At 57.2% G+C, this 16,023-nt stretch overlaps 35 non-coding genes across 35 annotated transcripts; all 35 read right to left on the bottom strand.

The window, feature by feature from the left end:
* Positions 1-84: 84 nt before the first annotated feature.
* Positions 85-203, bottom strand: LOC135593192 (5S ribosomal RNA). Its single transcript, XR_010479446.1, has one exon. It is a non-coding gene; the product is annotated as a 5S ribosomal RNA (ribosomal RNA).
* A 350-nt stretch (positions 204-553) lies between these two features.
* LOC135588249 (5S ribosomal RNA) lies at positions 554-672 on the bottom strand. The gene has a single exon (XR_010476161.1). It is a non-coding gene; the product is annotated as a 5S ribosomal RNA (ribosomal RNA).
* A 350-nt stretch (positions 673-1,022) lies between these two features.
* Positions 1,023-1,141, bottom strand: LOC135589030 (5S ribosomal RNA). Its single transcript, XR_010476575.1, has one exon. It is a non-coding gene; the product is annotated as a 5S ribosomal RNA (ribosomal RNA).
* Positions 1,142-1,491: 350 nt separating this feature from the next.
* LOC135590615 (5S ribosomal RNA) lies at positions 1,492-1,610 on the bottom strand. The gene has a single exon (XR_010478027.1). It is a non-coding gene; the product is annotated as a 5S ribosomal RNA (ribosomal RNA).
* Positions 1,611-1,952: 342 nt separating this feature from the next.
* LOC135593185 (5S ribosomal RNA) lies at positions 1,953-2,071 on the bottom strand. The gene has a single exon (XR_010479445.1). It is a non-coding gene; the product is annotated as a 5S ribosomal RNA (ribosomal RNA).
* A 350-nt stretch (positions 2,072-2,421) lies between these two features.
* LOC135588783 (5S ribosomal RNA) lies at positions 2,422-2,540 on the bottom strand. Its single transcript, XR_010476471.1, has one exon. It is a non-coding gene; the product is annotated as a 5S ribosomal RNA (ribosomal RNA).
* A 350-nt stretch (positions 2,541-2,890) lies between these two features.
* Positions 2,891-3,009, bottom strand: LOC135590053 (5S ribosomal RNA). The gene has a single exon (XR_010477465.1). It is a non-coding gene; the product is annotated as a 5S ribosomal RNA (ribosomal RNA).
* Positions 3,010-3,359: 350 nt separating this feature from the next.
* On the bottom strand, positions 3,360-3,478 carry LOC135588641 (5S ribosomal RNA). The gene has a single exon (XR_010476377.1). It is a non-coding gene; the product is annotated as a 5S ribosomal RNA (ribosomal RNA).
* A 350-nt stretch (positions 3,479-3,828) lies between these two features.
* LOC135588781 (5S ribosomal RNA) lies at positions 3,829-3,947 on the bottom strand. The gene has a single exon (XR_010476468.1). It is a non-coding gene; the product is annotated as a 5S ribosomal RNA (ribosomal RNA).
* Positions 3,948-4,297: 350 nt separating this feature from the next.
* Positions 4,298-4,416, bottom strand: LOC135591607 (5S ribosomal RNA). Its single transcript, XR_010478574.1, has one exon. It is a non-coding gene; the product is annotated as a 5S ribosomal RNA (ribosomal RNA).
* A 350-nt stretch (positions 4,417-4,766) lies between these two features.
* LOC135588915 (5S ribosomal RNA) lies at positions 4,767-4,885 on the bottom strand. Its single transcript, XR_010476523.1, has one exon. It is a non-coding gene; the product is annotated as a 5S ribosomal RNA (ribosomal RNA).
* A 350-nt stretch (positions 4,886-5,235) lies between these two features.
* LOC135589414 (5S ribosomal RNA) lies at positions 5,236-5,354 on the bottom strand. Its single transcript, XR_010476828.1, has one exon. It is a non-coding gene; the product is annotated as a 5S ribosomal RNA (ribosomal RNA).
* Positions 5,355-5,704: 350 nt separating this feature from the next.
* LOC135588635 (5S ribosomal RNA) lies at positions 5,705-5,823 on the bottom strand. Its single transcript, XR_010476360.1, has one exon. It is a non-coding gene; the product is annotated as a 5S ribosomal RNA (ribosomal RNA).
* Positions 5,824-6,173: 350 nt separating this feature from the next.
* LOC135588638 (5S ribosomal RNA) lies at positions 6,174-6,292 on the bottom strand. Its single transcript, XR_010476376.1, has one exon. It is a non-coding gene; the product is annotated as a 5S ribosomal RNA (ribosomal RNA).
* A 350-nt stretch (positions 6,293-6,642) lies between these two features.
* LOC135589217 (5S ribosomal RNA) lies at positions 6,643-6,761 on the bottom strand. Its single transcript, XR_010476652.1, has one exon. It is a non-coding gene; the product is annotated as a 5S ribosomal RNA (ribosomal RNA).
* Positions 6,762-7,111: 350 nt separating this feature from the next.
* Positions 7,112-7,230, bottom strand: LOC135591288 (5S ribosomal RNA). The gene has a single exon (XR_010478467.1). It is a non-coding gene; the product is annotated as a 5S ribosomal RNA (ribosomal RNA).
* A 350-nt stretch (positions 7,231-7,580) lies between these two features.
* Positions 7,581-7,699, bottom strand: LOC135588631 (5S ribosomal RNA). The gene has a single exon (XR_010476359.1). It is a non-coding gene; the product is annotated as a 5S ribosomal RNA (ribosomal RNA).
* Positions 7,700-8,049: 350 nt separating this feature from the next.
* Positions 8,050-8,168, bottom strand: LOC135593593 (5S ribosomal RNA). The gene has a single exon (XR_010479716.1). It is a non-coding gene; the product is annotated as a 5S ribosomal RNA (ribosomal RNA).
* A 350-nt stretch (positions 8,169-8,518) lies between these two features.
* On the bottom strand, positions 8,519-8,637 carry LOC135589624 (5S ribosomal RNA). Its single transcript, XR_010477036.1, has one exon. It is a non-coding gene; the product is annotated as a 5S ribosomal RNA (ribosomal RNA).
* Positions 8,638-8,987: 350 nt separating this feature from the next.
* Positions 8,988-9,106, bottom strand: LOC135593585 (5S ribosomal RNA). The gene has a single exon (XR_010479709.1). It is a non-coding gene; the product is annotated as a 5S ribosomal RNA (ribosomal RNA).
* Positions 9,107-9,332: 226 nt separating this feature from the next.
* On the bottom strand, positions 9,333-9,451 carry LOC135588246 (5S ribosomal RNA). Its single transcript, XR_010476160.1, has one exon. It is a non-coding gene; the product is annotated as a 5S ribosomal RNA (ribosomal RNA).
* A 350-nt stretch (positions 9,452-9,801) lies between these two features.
* Positions 9,802-9,920, bottom strand: LOC135593579 (5S ribosomal RNA). Its single transcript, XR_010479707.1, has one exon. It is a non-coding gene; the product is annotated as a 5S ribosomal RNA (ribosomal RNA).
* A 350-nt stretch (positions 9,921-10,270) lies between these two features.
* LOC135591277 (5S ribosomal RNA) lies at positions 10,271-10,389 on the bottom strand. Its single transcript, XR_010478465.1, has one exon. It is a non-coding gene; the product is annotated as a 5S ribosomal RNA (ribosomal RNA).
* A 350-nt stretch (positions 10,390-10,739) lies between these two features.
* Positions 10,740-10,858, bottom strand: LOC135593577 (5S ribosomal RNA). The gene has a single exon (XR_010479703.1). It is a non-coding gene; the product is annotated as a 5S ribosomal RNA (ribosomal RNA).
* Positions 10,859-11,208: 350 nt separating this feature from the next.
* Positions 11,209-11,327, bottom strand: LOC135589214 (5S ribosomal RNA). The gene has a single exon (XR_010476651.1). It is a non-coding gene; the product is annotated as a 5S ribosomal RNA (ribosomal RNA).
* A 350-nt stretch (positions 11,328-11,677) lies between these two features.
* Positions 11,678-11,796, bottom strand: LOC135593573 (5S ribosomal RNA). The gene has a single exon (XR_010479702.1). It is a non-coding gene; the product is annotated as a 5S ribosomal RNA (ribosomal RNA).
* Positions 11,797-12,146: 350 nt separating this feature from the next.
* Positions 12,147-12,265, bottom strand: LOC135589209 (5S ribosomal RNA). Its single transcript, XR_010476649.1, has one exon. It is a non-coding gene; the product is annotated as a 5S ribosomal RNA (ribosomal RNA).
* A 350-nt stretch (positions 12,266-12,615) lies between these two features.
* Positions 12,616-12,734, bottom strand: LOC135589789 (5S ribosomal RNA). Its single transcript, XR_010477201.1, has one exon. It is a non-coding gene; the product is annotated as a 5S ribosomal RNA (ribosomal RNA).
* Positions 12,735-13,084: 350 nt separating this feature from the next.
* On the bottom strand, positions 13,085-13,203 carry LOC135592311 (5S ribosomal RNA). Its single transcript, XR_010478991.1, has one exon. It is a non-coding gene; the product is annotated as a 5S ribosomal RNA (ribosomal RNA).
* Positions 13,204-13,553: 350 nt separating this feature from the next.
* LOC135593571 (5S ribosomal RNA) lies at positions 13,554-13,672 on the bottom strand. The gene has a single exon (XR_010479701.1). It is a non-coding gene; the product is annotated as a 5S ribosomal RNA (ribosomal RNA).
* Positions 13,673-14,022: 350 nt separating this feature from the next.
* Positions 14,023-14,141, bottom strand: LOC135589206 (5S ribosomal RNA). Its single transcript, XR_010476648.1, has one exon. It is a non-coding gene; the product is annotated as a 5S ribosomal RNA (ribosomal RNA).
* A 350-nt stretch (positions 14,142-14,491) lies between these two features.
* LOC135591266 (5S ribosomal RNA) lies at positions 14,492-14,610 on the bottom strand. The gene has a single exon (XR_010478462.1). It is a non-coding gene; the product is annotated as a 5S ribosomal RNA (ribosomal RNA).
* A 350-nt stretch (positions 14,611-14,960) lies between these two features.
* Positions 14,961-15,079, bottom strand: LOC135593567 (5S ribosomal RNA). Its single transcript, XR_010479700.1, has one exon. It is a non-coding gene; the product is annotated as a 5S ribosomal RNA (ribosomal RNA).
* A 350-nt stretch (positions 15,080-15,429) lies between these two features.
* LOC135589201 (5S ribosomal RNA) lies at positions 15,430-15,548 on the bottom strand. Its single transcript, XR_010476646.1, has one exon. It is a non-coding gene; the product is annotated as a 5S ribosomal RNA (ribosomal RNA).
* A 350-nt stretch (positions 15,549-15,898) lies between these two features.
* Positions 15,899-16,017, bottom strand: LOC135593566 (5S ribosomal RNA). The gene has a single exon (XR_010479699.1). It is a non-coding gene; the product is annotated as a 5S ribosomal RNA (ribosomal RNA).
* Positions 16,018-16,023: the final 6 nt, after the last annotated feature.

The raw sequence follows: 16,023 nt of genomic DNA, 5'->3' as shown, positions 1-16,023 counted from the left end.
CGTAGCGGTCATGGCAAATTCCTTGCCCGAAAACAATCGTCTCGGAGGTCTACGGGAGATGTTTCGTATCTCGGGACGCAAAAAGAAGTGCAACACGAGGACTTCCCGGGAGGTCACCCATCCTAGTACTACTCTCGCCCAAGCACGCTTAACTTCGGAGTTCTGAAGGGATCCGGTGGTTTAGTGCTGGTATGATCGCACCGGTTTCGGGAGCTTCGTCCCTCGCCTATGTGCACGTCGCGGCCGGCGCATCAACGTCCGGAGCCTCTTGCTCGTCACGGAACCGCCGGCGCTTTCTCGAACGATCACGAAATCCTTATTGGAATCTCTCTTCGAGCCCTAGACCAACGACCGCGTATCGGTCACGGCAAGCTCGCGCCGAAACCATCGGCACTTTCTCGAACGATCTCGGAATCGCTATTGCGACCCCAATCCGGAAAGCTCTTTACGAGCCCCACGACACTGACTGCGTAGCGGTCATGGCAAATTCCGTGCCCGAAAACAATCGTCTCGGAGGTCTACGGGAGATGTTTCGTATCTCGGGACGCAAAAAGAAGTGCAACACGAGGACTTCCCGGGGGGTCACCCATCCTAGTACTACTCTCGCCCAAGCACGCTTAACTTCGGAGTTCTAATAGGATCCGGTGGTTTAGTGCTGGTATGATCGCACCGGTTTCGGGTGCTTCGTCCCTCGCCTATGTGCACGTCGCGGCCGGCGCATCAACGTCCGGAGCCTCTTGCCCGTCACGAAACCGCCGGCGCTTTCTCGAACGATCACGAAATCCCTATTGGAATCTCTCTCCGAGCCCTAGCCCAACGACCGCGTATCGGTCACGGCAAGCTCGCGCCGAAACCATCGGCACTTTCTCGAACGATCTCTGAATCACTATTGCGACCCCAATCCGGAAAGCTCTTTCCGAGCCCCACGACACTGACTGCGTAGCGGTCACGGCAAATTCCGTGCCCGAAAACAATCGTCTCGGAGGTCTACGGGAGATGTTTCGTATCTCGGGACGCAAAAAGAAGTGCAACACGAGGACTTCCCGGGAGGTCACCCATCCTAGTACTACTCTCGCCCAAGCACGCTGAACTTCGGAGTTCTGAAGGGATCCGGTGGTTTAGTGCTGGTATGATCGCACCGGTTTCGGGAGCTTCGTCCCTCGCCTATGTGCACGTCGCGGCCGGCGCATCAACGTCCGGAGCCTCTTGCCCGTCACGAAACCGCCGGCGCTTTCTCGAACGATCACGAAATCCCTATTGGAAGCTCTCTCCGAGCCCTAGCCCAACGACCGCGTATCGGTCACGGCAAGCTCGCGCCGAAACCATCGGCACTTTCTCGAACGATCTCTGAATCACTATTGCGACCCCAATCCGGAAAGCTCTTTCCGAGCCCCACGACACTGACTGCGTAGCGGTCATGGCAAATTCCGTGCCCGAAAACAATCGTCTCGGAGGTCTACGGGAGATGTTTCGTATCTCGGGACGCAAAAAGAAGTGCAACACGAGGACTTCCCGAGGGGTCACCCATCCTAGTACTACTCTCGCCCAAGCACGCTTAACTTCGGAGTTCTAATAGGATCCGATGATTTAGTGCTGGTATGATCGCACCGGTTTCGGGTGCTTCGTCCCTCGCCTATGTGCACGTCGCGGCCGGCGCATCAACCCTCTTGCCCGTCACGAATCCGCCGGCGCTTTCTCGAACGATCACGAAATCCCTATTGGAATCTCTCTCCGAGCCCTAGCCCAACGACCGCGTATCGGTCACGGCAAGCTCGCGCCGAAACCATCGGCACTTTCTCGAACGATCTCGGAATCGCTATTGCGAACCCAATCCGGAAAGCTCTTTCGGAGCCCCACGATACTGACTGTGTAGCGGTCACGGCAAATTCCGTGCCCGAAAACAATCGTCTCGGAGGTCTACGGGAGATGTTTCGTATCTCGGGACGCAAAAAGAAGTGCAACACGAGGACTTCCCGGGAGGTCACCCATCCTAGTACTACTCTCGCCCAAGCACGCTTAACTTCGGAGTTCTGAAGGGATCCGGTGGTTTAGTGCTGGTATGATCGCACCGGTTTCGGGAGCTTCGTCCCTCGCCTATGTGCACGTCGCGGCCGGCGCATCAACGTCCGGAGCCTCTTGCCCGTCACGAAACCGCCGGCGCTTTCTCGAACGATCACGAAATCCCTATTGGAAGCTCTCTCCGAGCCCTAGCCCAACGACCGCGTATCGGTCACGGCAAGCTCGCGCCGAAACCATCGGCACTTTCTCGAACGATCTCTGAATCACTATTGCGACCCCAATCCGGAAAGCTCTTTCCGAGCCCCACGACACTGACTGCGTAGCGGTCATGGCATATTCCGTGCCCGAAAACAATCGTCTCGGAGGTCTACGGGAGATGTTTCGTATCTCGGGACGCAAAAATAAGTGCAACACGAGGACTTCCCGGGGGGTCACCCATCCTAGTACTACTCTCGCCCAAGCACGCTTAACTTCGGAGTTCTAATAGGATCCGGTGGTTTAGTGCTGGTATGATCGCACCGGTTTCGGGTGCTTCGTCCCTCGCCTATGTGCACGTCGCGGCCGGCGCATCAACGTCCGGAGCCTCTTGCCCGTCACGAAACCGCCGGCGCTTTCTCGAACGATCACGAAATCCCTATTGGAATCTCTCTCCGAGCCCTAGCCCAACGACCGCGTATCGGTCACGGCAAGCTCGCGCCGAAACCATCGGCACTTTCTCGAACGATCTCTGAATCACTATTGCGACCCCAATCCGGAAAGCTCTTTCCGAGCCCCACGACACTGACTGCGTAGCGGTCATGGCAAATTCCGTGCCCGAAAACAATCGTCTCGGAGGTCTACGGGAGATGTTTCGTATCTCGGGACGCAAAAAGAAGTGCAACACGAGGACTTCCCGGGGGGTCACCCATCCTAGTACTACTCTCGCCCAATCACGCTTAACTTCGGAGTTCTGAAGGGATCCGGTGGTTTAGTGCTGGTATGATCGCACCGGTTTCGGGTGCTTCGTCCCTCGCCTATGTGCACGTCGCGGCCGGCGCATCAACGTCCGGAGCCTCTTGCCCGTCACGAAACCGCCGGCGCTTTCTCGAACGATCACGAAATCCCTATTGGAAGCTCTCTCCGAGCCCTAGCCCAACGACCGCGTATCGGTCACGGCAAGCTCGCGCCGAAACCATCGGCACTTTCTCGAACGATCTCGGAATCGCTATTGCGACCCCAATCCGGAAAGCTCTTTACGAGCCCCACGACACTGACTGCGTAGCGGTCATGGCAAATTCCGTGCCCGAAAACAATCGTCTCGGAGGTCTACGGGAGATGTTTCGTATCTCGGGACGCAAAAAGAAGTGCAACACGAGGACTTCCCGGGGGGTCACCCATCCTAGTACTACTCTCGCCCAAGCACGCTTAACTTCGGAGTTCTGAAGGGATCCGGTGGTTTAGTGCTGGTACGATCGCACCGGTTTCGGGTGCTTCGTCCCTCGCCTATGTGCACGTCGCGGCCGGCGCATCAACGTCCGGAGCCTCTTGCCCGTCACGAAACCGTCGGCGCTTTCTCGAACGATCACGAAATCCCTATTGGAAGCTCTCTCCGAGCCCTAGCCCAACGACCGCGTATCGGTCACGGCAAGCTCGCGCCGAAACCATCGGCACTTTCTCGAACGATCTCGGAATCGCTATTGCGACCCCAATCCGGAAAGCTCTTTACGAGCCCCACGACACTGACTGCGTAGCGGTCATGGCAAATTCCGTGCCCGAAAACAATCGTCTCGGAGGTCTACGGGAGATGTTTCGTATCTCGGGACGCAAAAATAAGTGCAACACGAGGACTTCCCGGGGGGTCACCCATCCTAGTACTACTCTCGCCCAAGCACGCTTAACTTCGGAGTTCTAATAGGATCCGGTGGTTTAGTGCTGGTATGATCGCACCGGTTTCGGGTGCTTCGTCCCTCGCCTATGTGCACGTCGCGGCCGGCGCATCAACGTCCGGAGCCTCTTGCCCGTCACGAAACCGCCGGCGCTTTCTCGAACGATCACGAAATCCCTATTGGAATCTCTCTCCGAGCCCTAGCCCAACGACCGCGTATCGGTCACGGCAAGCTCGCGCCGAAACCATCGGCACTTTCTCGAACGATCTCTGAATCACTATTGCGACCCCAATCCGGAAAGCTCTTTCCGAGCCCCACGACACTGACTGCGTAGCGGTCATGGCAAATTCCGTGCCCGAAAACAATCGTCTCGGAGGTCTACGGGAGATGTTTCGTATCTCGGGACGCAAAAAGAAGTGCAACACGAGGACTTCCCGGGGGGTCACCCATCCTAGTACTACTCTCGCCCAATCACGCTTAACTTCGGAGTTCTGATGGGATCCGGTGGTTTAGTGCTGTTATGATCGCACCGGTTTCGGGTGCTTCGTCCCTCGCCTATGTGCACGTCGCGGCCGGCGCATCAACGTCCGGAGCCTCTTGCCCGTCACGAAACCGCCGGCGCTTTCTCGAACGATCACGAAATCCCTATTGGAATCTCTCTCCGAGCCCTAGCCCAACGACCGCGTATCGGTCACGGCAAGCTCGCGCCGAAACCATCGGCACTTTCTCGAACGATCTCTGAATCACTATTGCGACCCCAATCCGGAAAGCTCTTTCCGAGCCCCACGACACTGACTGCGTAGCGGTCATGGCAAATTCCGTGCCCGAAAACAATCGTCTCGGAGGTCTACGGGAGATGTTTCGTATCTCGGGACGCAAAAAGAAGTGCAACACGGGGACTTCCCGGGGGGTCACCCATCCTAGTACTACTCTCGCCCAAGCACGCTTAACTTCGGAGTTCTGAAGGGATCCGGTGGTTTAGTGCTGGTACGATCGCACCGGTTTCGGGTGCTTCGTCCCTCGCCTATGTGCACGTCGCGGCCGGCGCATCAACGTCCGGAGCCTCTTGCCCGTCACGAAACCGTCGGCGCTTTCTCGAACGATCACGAAATCCCTATTGGAAGCTCTCTCCGAGCCCTAGCCCAACGACCGCGTATCGGTCACGGCAAGCTCGCGCCGAAACCATCGGCACTTTCTCGAACGATCTCGGAATCGCTATTGCGACCCCAATCCGGAAAGCTCTTTACGAGCCCCACGACACTGACTGCGTAGCGGTCATGGCAAATTCCGTGCCCGAAAACAATCGTCTCGGAGGTCTACGGGAGATGTTTCGTATCTCGGGACGCAAAAATAAGTGCAACACGAGGACTTCCCGGGGGGTCACCCATCCTAGTACTACTCTCGCCCAAGCACGCTTAACTTCGGAGTTCTAATAGGATCCGGTGGTTTAGTGCTGGTATGATCACACCGGTTTCGGGTGCTTCGTCCCTCGCCTATGTGCACGTCGCGGCCGGCGCATCAACGTCCGGAGCCTCTTGCCCGTCACGAAACCGCCGGCGCTTTCTCGAACGATCACGAAATCCCTATTGGAATCTCTCTCCGAGCCCTAGCCCAACGACCGCGTATCGGTCACGGCAAGCTCGCGCCGAAACCATCGGCACTTTCTCGAACGATCTCTGAATCACTATTGCGACCCCAATCCGGAAAGCTCTTTCCGAGCCCCACGACACTGACTGCGTAGCGGTCATGGCAAATTCCGTGCCCGAAAACAATCGTCTCGGAGGTCTACGGGAGATGTTTCGTATCTCGGGACGCAAAAAGAAGTGCAACACGAGGACTTCCCGGGGGGTCACCCATCCTAGTACTACTCTCGCCCAATCACGCTTAACTTCGGAGTTCTGATGGGATCCGGTGGTTTAGTGCTGGTATGATCGCACCGGTTTCGGGTGCTTCGTCCCTCGCCTATGTGCACGTCGCGGCCGGCGCATCAACGTCCGGAGCCTCTTGCCCGTCACGAAACCGCCGGCGCTTTCTCGAACGATCACGAAATCCCTATTGGAAGCTCTCTCCGAGCCCTAGCCCAACGACCGCGTATCGGTCACGGCAAGCTCGCGCCGAAACCATCGGCACTTTCTCGAACGATCTCGGAATCGCTATTGCGACCCCAATCCGGAAAGCTCTTTACGAGCCCCACGACACTGACTGCGTAGCGGTCATGGCAAATTCCGTGCCCGAAAACAATCGTCTCGGAGGTCTACGGGAGATGTTTCGTATCTCGGGACGCAAAAAGAAGTGCAACACGAGGACTTCCCGGGGGGTCACCCATCCTAGTACTACTCTCGCCCAAGCACGCTTAACTTCGGAGTTCTGAAGGGATCCGGTGGTTTAGTGCTGGTACGATCGCACCGGTTTCGGGTGCTTCGTCCCTCGCCTATGTGCACGTCGCGGCCGGCGCATCAACGTCCGGAGCCTCTTGCCCGTCACGAAACCGCCGGCGCTTTCTCGAACGATCAGGAAATCCCTATTGGAAGCTCTCTCCGAGCCCTAGCCCAACGACCGCGTATCGGTCACGGCAAGCTCGCGCCGAAACCATCGGCACTTTCTCGAACGATCTCGGAATCGCTATTGCGACCCCAATCCGGAAAGCTCTTTACGAGCCCCACGACACTGACTGCGTAGCGGTCATGGCAAATTCCGTGCCCGAAAACAATCGTCTCGGATGTCTACGGGAGATGTTTCGTATCTCGGGACGCAGAAAGAAGTGCAACACGAGGACTTCCCGGGGGGTCACCCATCCTAGTACTACTCTCGCCCAAGCACGCTTAACTTCGGAGTTCTAATAGGATCCAGTGATTTAGTGCTGGTATGATCGCACCGGTTTCGGGTGCTTCATCCCTCGCCTATGTGCACGTCGCGGCCGGCGCATCAACGTCCGGAGCCTCTTGCCCGTCACGAAACCGTCGGCGCTTTCTCGAACGATCACGAAATCCCTATTGGAAGCTCTCTCCGAGCCCTAGCCCAACGACCGCGTATCGGTCACGGCAAGCTCGCGCCGAAACCATCGGCACTTTCTCGAACGATCTCGGAATCGCTATTGCGACCCCAATCCGGAAAGCTCTTTACGAGCCCCACGACACTGACTGCGTAGCGGTCATGGCAAATTCCGTGCCCGAAAACAATCGTCTCGGAGGTCTACGGGAGATGTTTCGTATCTCGGGACGCAAAAATAAGTGCAACACGAGGACTTCCCGGGGGGTCACCCATCCTAGTACTACTCTCGCCCAAGCACGCTTAACTTCGGAGTTCTAATAGGATCCTGTGGTTTAGTGCTGGTATGATCGCACCGGTTTCGGGTGCTTCGTCCCTCGCCTATGTGCACGTCGCGGCCGGCGCATCAACGTCCGGAGCCTCTTGCCCGTCACGAAACCGCCGGCGCTTTCTCGAACGATCACGAAATCCCTATTGGAATCTCTCTCCGAGCCCTAGCCCAACGACCGCGTATCGGTCACGGCAAGCTCGCGCCGAAACCATCGGCACTTTCTCGAACGATCTCTGAATCACTATTGCGACCCCAATCCGGAAAGCTCTTTCCGAGCCCCACGACACTGACTGCGTAGCGGTCATGGCAAATTCCGTGCCCGAAAACAATCGTCTCGGAGGTCTACGGGAGATGTTTCGTATCTCGGGACGCAAAAAGAAGTGCAACACGAGGACTTCCCGGGGGGTCACCCATCCTAGTACTACTCTCGCCCAATCACGCTTAACTTCGGAGTTCTGATGGGATCCGGTGGTTTAGTGCTGGTATGATCGCACCGGTTTCGGGTGCTTCGTCCCTCGCCTATGTGCACGTCGCGGCCGGCGCATCAACGTCCGGAGCCTCTTGCCCGTCACGAAACCGCCGGCGCTTTCTCGAACGATCACGAAATCCCTATTGGAATCTCTCTCCGATCCCTAGACCAACGACCGCGTATCGGTCACGGCAAGCTCGCGCCGAAACCATCGGCACTTTCTCGAACGATCTCTGAATCGCTATTGCGACCCCAATCCGGAAAGCACTTTCCGAGCCCCACGACACTGACTGCGTAGCGGTCATGGCAAATTCCGTGCCCGAAAACAATCGTCTCGGAGGTCTACGGGAGATGTTTCGTATCTCGGGACGCAAAAAGAAGTGCAACACGAGGACTTCCCGGGGGGTCACCCATCCTAGTACTACTCTCGCCCAAGCACGCTTAACTTCGGAGTTCTGAAGGGATCCGGTGGTTTAGTGCTGGTATGATCGCACCGGTTTCGGGTGCTTCGTCCCTCGCCTATGTGCACGTCGCGGCCGGCGCATCAACGTCCGGAGCCTCTTGCCCGTCACGAAACCGCCGGCGCTTTCTCGAACGATCACGAAATCCCTATTGGAATCTCTCTCCGAGCCCTAGCCCAACGACCGCGTATCGGTCACGGCAAGCTCGCGCCGAAACCATCGGCAATTTCTCGAACGATCTCTGAATCGCTATTGCGACCCCAATCCGGAAAGCACTTTCCGAGCCCCACGACACTGACTGTGTAGCGGTCACGGCAAATTCCGTGCCCGAAAACAATCGTCTCGGAGGTCTACGGGAGATGTTTCGTATCTCGGGACGCAAAAAGAAGTGCAACACGAGGACTTCCCGGGAGGTCACCCATCCTAGTACTACTCTCGCCCAAGCACGCTTAACTTCGGAGTTCTGAAGGGATCCGGTGGTTTAGTGCTTGTATGATCGCACCGGTTTCGGGAGCTTCGTCCCTCGCCTATGTGCACGTCGCGGCCGGCGCATCAACGTCCGGAGCCTCTTGCCCGTCACGAAACCGCCGGCGCTTTCTCGAACGATCACGAAATCCCTATTGGAAGCTCTCTCCGAGCCCTAGCCCAACGACCGCGTATCGGTCACGGCAAGCTCGCGCCGAAACCATCGGCACTTTCTCGAACGATCTCGGAATCGCTATTGCGACCCCAATCCGGAAAGCTCTTTACGAGCCCCACGACACTGACTGCGTAGCGGTCATGGCAAATTCCGTGCCCGAAAACAATCGTCTCGGAGGTCTACGGGAGATGTTTCGTATCTCGGGACGCAAAAAGAAGTGCAACACGAGGACTTCCCGGGGGGTCACCCATCCTAGTACTACTCTCGCCCAAGCACGCTTAACTTCGGAGTTCTGAAGGGATCCGGTGGTTTAGTGCTGGTATGATCGCACCGGTTTCGGGTGCTTCGTCCCTCGCCTATGTGCACGTCGCGGCCGGCGCATCAACGAAACCATCGGCACTTTCTCGAACGATCTCGGAATCGCTATTGCGACCCCAATCCGGAAAGATCTTTACGAGCCCCACGACACTGACTGCGTAGCGGTCATGGCAAATTCCGTGCCCGAAAACAATCGTCTCGGAGGTCTACGGGAGATGTTTCGTATCTCGGGACGCAAAAAGAAGTGCAACACGAGGACTTCCCGGGGGGTCACCCATCCTAGTACTACTCTCGCCCAAGCACGCTTAACTTCGGAGTTCTAATAGGATCCGGTGGTTTAGTGCTGGTATGATCGCACCGGTTTCAGGTGCTTCGTCCCTCGCCTATGTGCACGTCGCGGCCGGCGCATCAACGTCCGGAGCCTCTTGCCCGTCACGAAACCGCCGGCGCTTTCTCGAACGATCACGAAATCCCTATTGGAATCTCTCTCCGAGCCCTAGCCCAACGACCGCGTATCGGTCACGGCAAGCTCGCGCCGAAACCATCGGCACTTTCTCGAACGATCTCTGAATCACTATTGCGACCCCAATCCGGAAAGCTCTTTCCGAGCCCCACGACACTGACTGCGTAGCGGTCATGGCAAATTCCGTGCCCGAAAACAATCGTTTCGGAGGTCTACGGGAGATGTTTCGTATCTCGGGACGCAAAAAGAAGTGCAACACGAGGACTTCCCGGGGGGTCACCCATCCTAGTACTACTCTCGCCCAAGCACGCTTAACTTCGGAGTTCTGAAGGGATCCGGTGGTTTAGTGCTGGTATGATCGCACCGGTTTCGGGTGCTTCGTCCCTCGCCTATGTGCACGTCGCGGCCGGCGCATCAACGTCCGGAGCCTCTTGCCCGTCACGAAACCGCCGGCGCTTTCTCGAACGATCACGAAATCCCTATTGGAAGCTCTCTCCGAGCCCTAGCCCAACGACCGCGTATCGGTCACGGCAAGCTCGCGCCGAAACCATCGGCACTTTCTCGAACGATCTCGGAATCGCTATTGCGACCCCAATCCGGAAAGATCTTTACGAGCCCCACGACACTGACTGCGTAGCGGTCATGGCAAATTCCGTGCCCGAAAACAATCGTCTCGGAGGTCTACGGGAGATGTTTCGTATCTCGGGACGCAAAAAGAAGTGCAACACGAGGACTTCCCGGGGGGTCACCCATCCTAGTACTACTCTCGCCCAAGCACGCTTAACTTCGGAGTTCTAATAGGATCCGGTGGTTTAGTGCTGTTATGATCGCACCGGTTTCGGGTGCTTCGTCCCTCGCCTATGTGCACGTCGCGGCCGGCGCATCAACGTCCGGAGCCTCTTGCCCGTCACGAAACCGCCGGCGCTTTCTCGAACGATCACGAAATCCCTATTGGAATCTCTCTCCGAGCCCTAGCCCAACGACCGCGTATCGGTCACGGCAAGCTCGCGCCGAAACCATCGGCACTTTCTCGAACGATCTCTGAATCACTATTGCGACCCCAATCCGGAAAGCTCTTTCCGAGCCCCACGACACTGACTGCGTAGCGGTCATGGCAAATTCCGTGCCCGAAAACAATCGTCTCGGAGGTCTACGGGAGATGTTTCGTATCTCGGGACGCAAAAAGAAGTGCAACACGAGGACTTCCCGGGGGGTCACCCATCCTAGTACTACTCTCGCCCAAGCACGCTTAACTTCGGAGTTCTGAAGGGATCCGGTGGTTTAGTGCTGGTATGATCGCACCGGTTTCGGGTGCTTCGTCCCTCGCCTATGTGCACGTCGCGGCCGGCGCATCAACGTCCGGAGCCTCTTGCCCGTCACGAAACCGCCGGCGCTTTCTCGAACGATCACGAAATCCCTATTGGAATCTCTCTCCGAGCCCTAGCCCAACGACCGCGTATCGGTCACGGCAAGCTCGCGCCGAAACCATCGGCACTTTCTCGAACGATCTTGGAATCGCTATTGCGACCCCAATCCGGAAAGCTCTTTACGAGCCCCACGACACTGACTGCGTAGCGGTCATGGCAAATTCCGTGCCCGAAAACAATCGTCTCGGATGTCTACGGGAGATGTTTCGTATCTCGGGACGCAGAAAGAAGTGCAACACGAGGACTTCCCGGGGGGTCACCCATCCTAGTACTACTCTCGCCCAAGCACGCTTAACTTCGGAGTTCTAATAGGATCCAGTGATTTAGTGCTGGTATGATCGCACCGGTTTCGGGTGCTTCGTCCCTCGCCTATGTGCACGTCGCGGCCGGCGCATCAACGTCCGGAGCCTCTTGCCCGTCACGAAACCGCCGGCGCTTTCTCGAACGATCACGAAATCCCTATTGGAAGCTCTCTCCGAGCCCTAGCCCAACGACCGCGTATCGGTCACGGCAAGCTCGCGCCGAAACCATCGGCACTTTCTCGAACGATCTCGGAATCGCTATTGCGACCCCAATCCGGAAAGCTCTTTACGAGCCCCACGACACTGACTGCGTAGCGGTCATGGCAAATTCCGTGCCCGAAAACAATCGTCTCGGAGGTCTACGGGAGCTGTTTCGTATCTCGGGACGCAAAAAGAAGTGCAACACGAGGACTTCCCGGGGGGTCACCCATCCTAGTACTACTCTCGCCCAAGCACGCTTAACTTCGGAGTTCTGAAGGGATCCGGTGGTTTAGTGCTGGTATGATCGCACCGGTTTCGGGTGCTTCGTCCCTCGCCTATGTGCACGTCGCGGCCGGCGCATCAACGTCCGGAGCCTCTTGCCCGTCACGAAACCGCCGGCGCTTTCTCGAACGATCACGAAATCCCTATTGGAAGCTCTCTCCGAGCCCTAGCCCAACGACCGCGTATCGGTCACGGCAAGCTCGCGCCGAAACCATCGGCACTTTCTCGAATGATCTCGGAATCGCTATTGCGACCCCAATCCGGAAAGCTCTTTACGAGCCCCACGACACTGACTGCGTAGCGGTCATGGCAAATTCCGTGCCCGAAAACAATCGTCTCGGATGTCTACGGGAGATGTTTCGTATCTCGGGACGCAGAAAGAAGTGCAACACGAGGACTTCCCGGGGGGTCACCCATCCTAGTACTACTCTCGCCCAAGCACGCTTAACTTCGGAGTTCTAATAGGATCCAGTGATTTAGTGCTGGTATGATCGCACCGGTTTCGGGTGCTTCATCCCTCGCCTATGTGCACGTCGCGGCCAGCGCATCAACGTCCGGAGCCTCTTGCCCGTCACGAAACCGCCGGCGCTTTCTCGAACGATCACGAAATCCCTATTGGAATCTCTCTCCGATCCCTAGACCAACGACCGCGTATCGGTCACGGCAAGCTCGCGCCGAAACCATCGGCACTTTCTCGAACGATCTCTGAATCGCTATTGCGACCCCAATCCGGAAAGCTCTTTACGAGCCCCACGACACTGACTGCGTAGCGGTCATGGCAAATTCCGTGCCCGAAAACAATCGTCTCGGAGGTCTACGGGAGATGTTTCGTATCTCGGGACGCAAAAATAAGTGCAACACGAGTACTTCCCGGGGGGTCACCCATCCTAGTACTACTCTCGCCCAAGCACGCTTAACTTCGGAGTTCTAATAGGATCCGGTGGTTTAGTGCTGGTATGATCGCACCGGTTTCGGGTGCTTCGTCCCTCGCCTATGTGCACGTCGCGGCCGGCGCATCAACGTCCGGAGCCTCTTGCCCGTCACGAAACCGCCGGCGCTTTCTCGAACGATCACGAAATCCCTATTGGAATCTCTCTCCGAGCCCTAGCCCAACGACCGCGTATCGGTCACGGCAAGCTCGCGCCGAAACCATCGGCACTTTCTCGAACGATCTCTGAATCACTATTGCGACCCCAATCCGGAAAGCTCTTTCCGAGCCCCACGACACTGACTGCGTAGCGGTCATGGCAAATTCCGTGCCCGAAAACAATCGTCTCGGAGGTCTACGGGAGATGTTTCGTATCTCGGGACGCAAAAAGAAGTGCAACACGAGGACTTCCCGGGGCGTCACCCATCCTAGTACTACTCTCGCCCAATCACGCTTAACTTCGGAGTTCTGAAGGGATCCGGTGGTTTAGTGCTGGTATGATCGCACCGGTTTCGGGTGCTTCGTCCCTCGCCTATGTGCACGTCGCGGCCGGCGCATCAACGTCCGGAGCCTCTTGCCCGTCACGAAACCGCCGGCGCTTTCTCGAACGATCACGAAATCCCTATTGGAAGCTCTCTCCGAGCCCTAGCCCAACGACCGCGTATCGGTCACGGCAAGCTCGCGCCGAAACCATCGGCACTTTCTCGAACGATCTCGGAATCGCTATTGCGACCCCAATCCGGAAAGCTCTTTACGAGCCCCACGACACTGACTGCGTAGCGGTCATGGCAAATTCCGTGCCCGAAAACAATCGTCTCGGAGGTCTACGGGAGATGTTTCGTATCTCGGGACGCAAAAAGAAGTGCAACACGAGGACTTCCCGGGGGGTCACCCATCCTAGTACTACTCTCGCCCAAGCACGCTTAACTTCGGAGTTCTGAAGGGATCCGGTGGTTTAGTGCTGGTATGATCGCACCGGTTTCGGGTGCTTCGTCCCTCGCCTATGTGCACGTCGCGACCGGCGCATCAACGTCCGGAGCCTCTTGCCCGTCACGAAACCGCCGGCGCTTTCTCGAACGATCACGAAATCCCTATTGGAAGCTCTCTCCGAGCCCTAGCCCAACGACCGCGTATCGGTCACGGCAAGCTCGCGCCGAAACCATCGGCACTTTCTCGAACGATCTCGGAATCGCTATTGCGACCCCAATCCGGAAAGCTCTTTACGAGCCCCACGACACTGACTGCGTAGCGGTCATGGCAAATTCCGTGCCCGAAAACAATCGTCTCGGATGTCTACGGGAGATGTTTCGTATCTCGGGACGCAGAAAGAAGTGCAACACGAGGACTTCCCGGGGGGTCACCCATCCTAGTACTACTCTCGCCCAAGCACGCTTAACTTCGGAGTTCTAATAGGATCCAGTGATTTAGTGCTGGTATGATCGCACCGGTTTCGGGTGCTTCATCCCTCGCCTATGTGCACGTCGCGGCCAGCGCATCAACGTCCGGAGCCTCTTGCCCGTCACGAAACCGCCGGCGCTTTCTCGAACGATCACGAAATCCCTATTGGAATCTCTCTCCGATCCCTAGACCAACGACCGCGTATCGGTCACGGCAAGCTCGCGCCGAAACCATCGGCACTTTCTCGAACGATCTCTGAATCGCTATTGCGACCCCAATCCGGAAAGCACTTTCCGAGCCCCACGACACTGACTGCGTAGCGGTCATGGCAAATTCCGTGCCCGAAAACAATCGTCTCGGAGGTCTACGGGAGATGTTTCGTATCTCGGGACGCAAAAAGAAGTGCAACACGAGGACTTCCCGGGGGGTCACCCATCCTAGTACTACTCTCGCCCAAGCACGCTTAACTTCGGAGTTCTAATAGGATCCGGTGGTTTAGTGCTGTTATGATCGCACCGGTTTCGGGTGCTTCGTCCCTCGCCTATGTGCACGTCGCGGCCGGCGCATCAACGTCCGGAGCCTCTTGCCCGTCACGAAACCGCCGGCGCTTTCTCGAACGATCACGAAATCCCTATTGGAATCTCTCTCCGAGCCCTAGCCCAACGACCGCGTATCGGTCACGGCAAGCTCGCGCCGAAACCATCGGCACTTTCTCGAACGATCTCTGAATCACTATTGCGACCCCAATCCGGAAAGCTCTTTCCGAGCCCCACGACACTGACTGCGTAGCGGTCATGGCAAATTCCGTGCCCGAAAACAATCGTCTCGGAGGTCTACGGGAGATGTTTCGTATCTCGGGACGCAAAAAGAAGTGCAACACGAGGACTTCCCGGGGGGTCACCCATCCTAGTACTACTCTCGCCCAAGCACGCTTAACTTCGGAGTTCTGAAGGGATCCGGTGGTTTAGTGCTGGTATGATCGCACCGGTTTCGGGTGCTTCGTCCCTCGCCTATGTGCACGTCGCGGCCGGCGCATCAACGTCCGGAGCCTCTTGCCCGTCACGAAACCGCCGGCGCTTTCTCGAACGATCACGAAATCCCTATTGGAATCTCTCTCCGAGCCCTAGCCCAACGACCGCGTATCGGTCACGGCAAGCTCGCGCCGAAACCATCGGCACTTTCTCGAACGATCTTGGAATCGCTATTGCGACCCCAATCCGGAAAGCTCTTTACGAGCCCCACGACACTGACTGCGTAGCGGTCATGGCAAATTCCGTGCCCGAAAACAATCGTCTCGGATGTCTACGGGAGATGTTTCGTATCTCGGGACGCAGAAAGAAGTGCAACACGAGGACTTCCCGGGGGGTCACCCATCCTAGTACTACTCTCGCCCAAGCACGCTTAACTTCGGAGTTCTAATAGGATCCAGTGATTTAGTGCTGGTATGATCGCACCGGTTTCGGGTGCTTCGTCCCTCGCCTATGTGCACGTCGCGGCCGGCGCATCAACGTCCGGAGCCTCTTGCCCGTCACGAAACCGCCGGCGCTTTCTCGAACGATCACGAAATCCCTATTGGAAGCTCTCTCCGAGCCCTAGCCCAACGACCGCGTATCGGTCACGGCAAGCTCGCGCCGAAACCATCGGCACTTTCTCGAACGATCTCGGAATCGCTATTGCGACCCCAATCCGGAAAGCTCTTTACGAGCCCCACGACACTGACTGCGTAGCGGTCATGGCAAATTCCGTGCCCGAAAACAATCGTCTCGGAGGTCTACGGGAGCTGTTTCGTATCTCGGGACGCAAAAAGAAGTGCAACACGAGGACTTCCCGGGGGGTCACCCATCCTAGTACTACTCTCGCCCAAGCACGCTTAACTTCGGAGTTCTGAAGGGATCCGGTGGTTTAGTGCTGGTATGATCGCACCGGTTTCG

This window comes from Musa acuminata, chromosome BXJ1-1 (assembly GCF_036884655.1).
Source record: "Musa acuminata AAA Group cultivar baxijiao chromosome BXJ1-1, Cavendish_Baxijiao_AAA, whole genome shotgun sequence".
NCBI lineage: Eukaryota > Viridiplantae > Streptophyta > Magnoliopsida > Zingiberales > Musaceae > Musa > Musa acuminata.
This window is presented reverse-complemented; position numbering and strand designations above follow the sequence as displayed.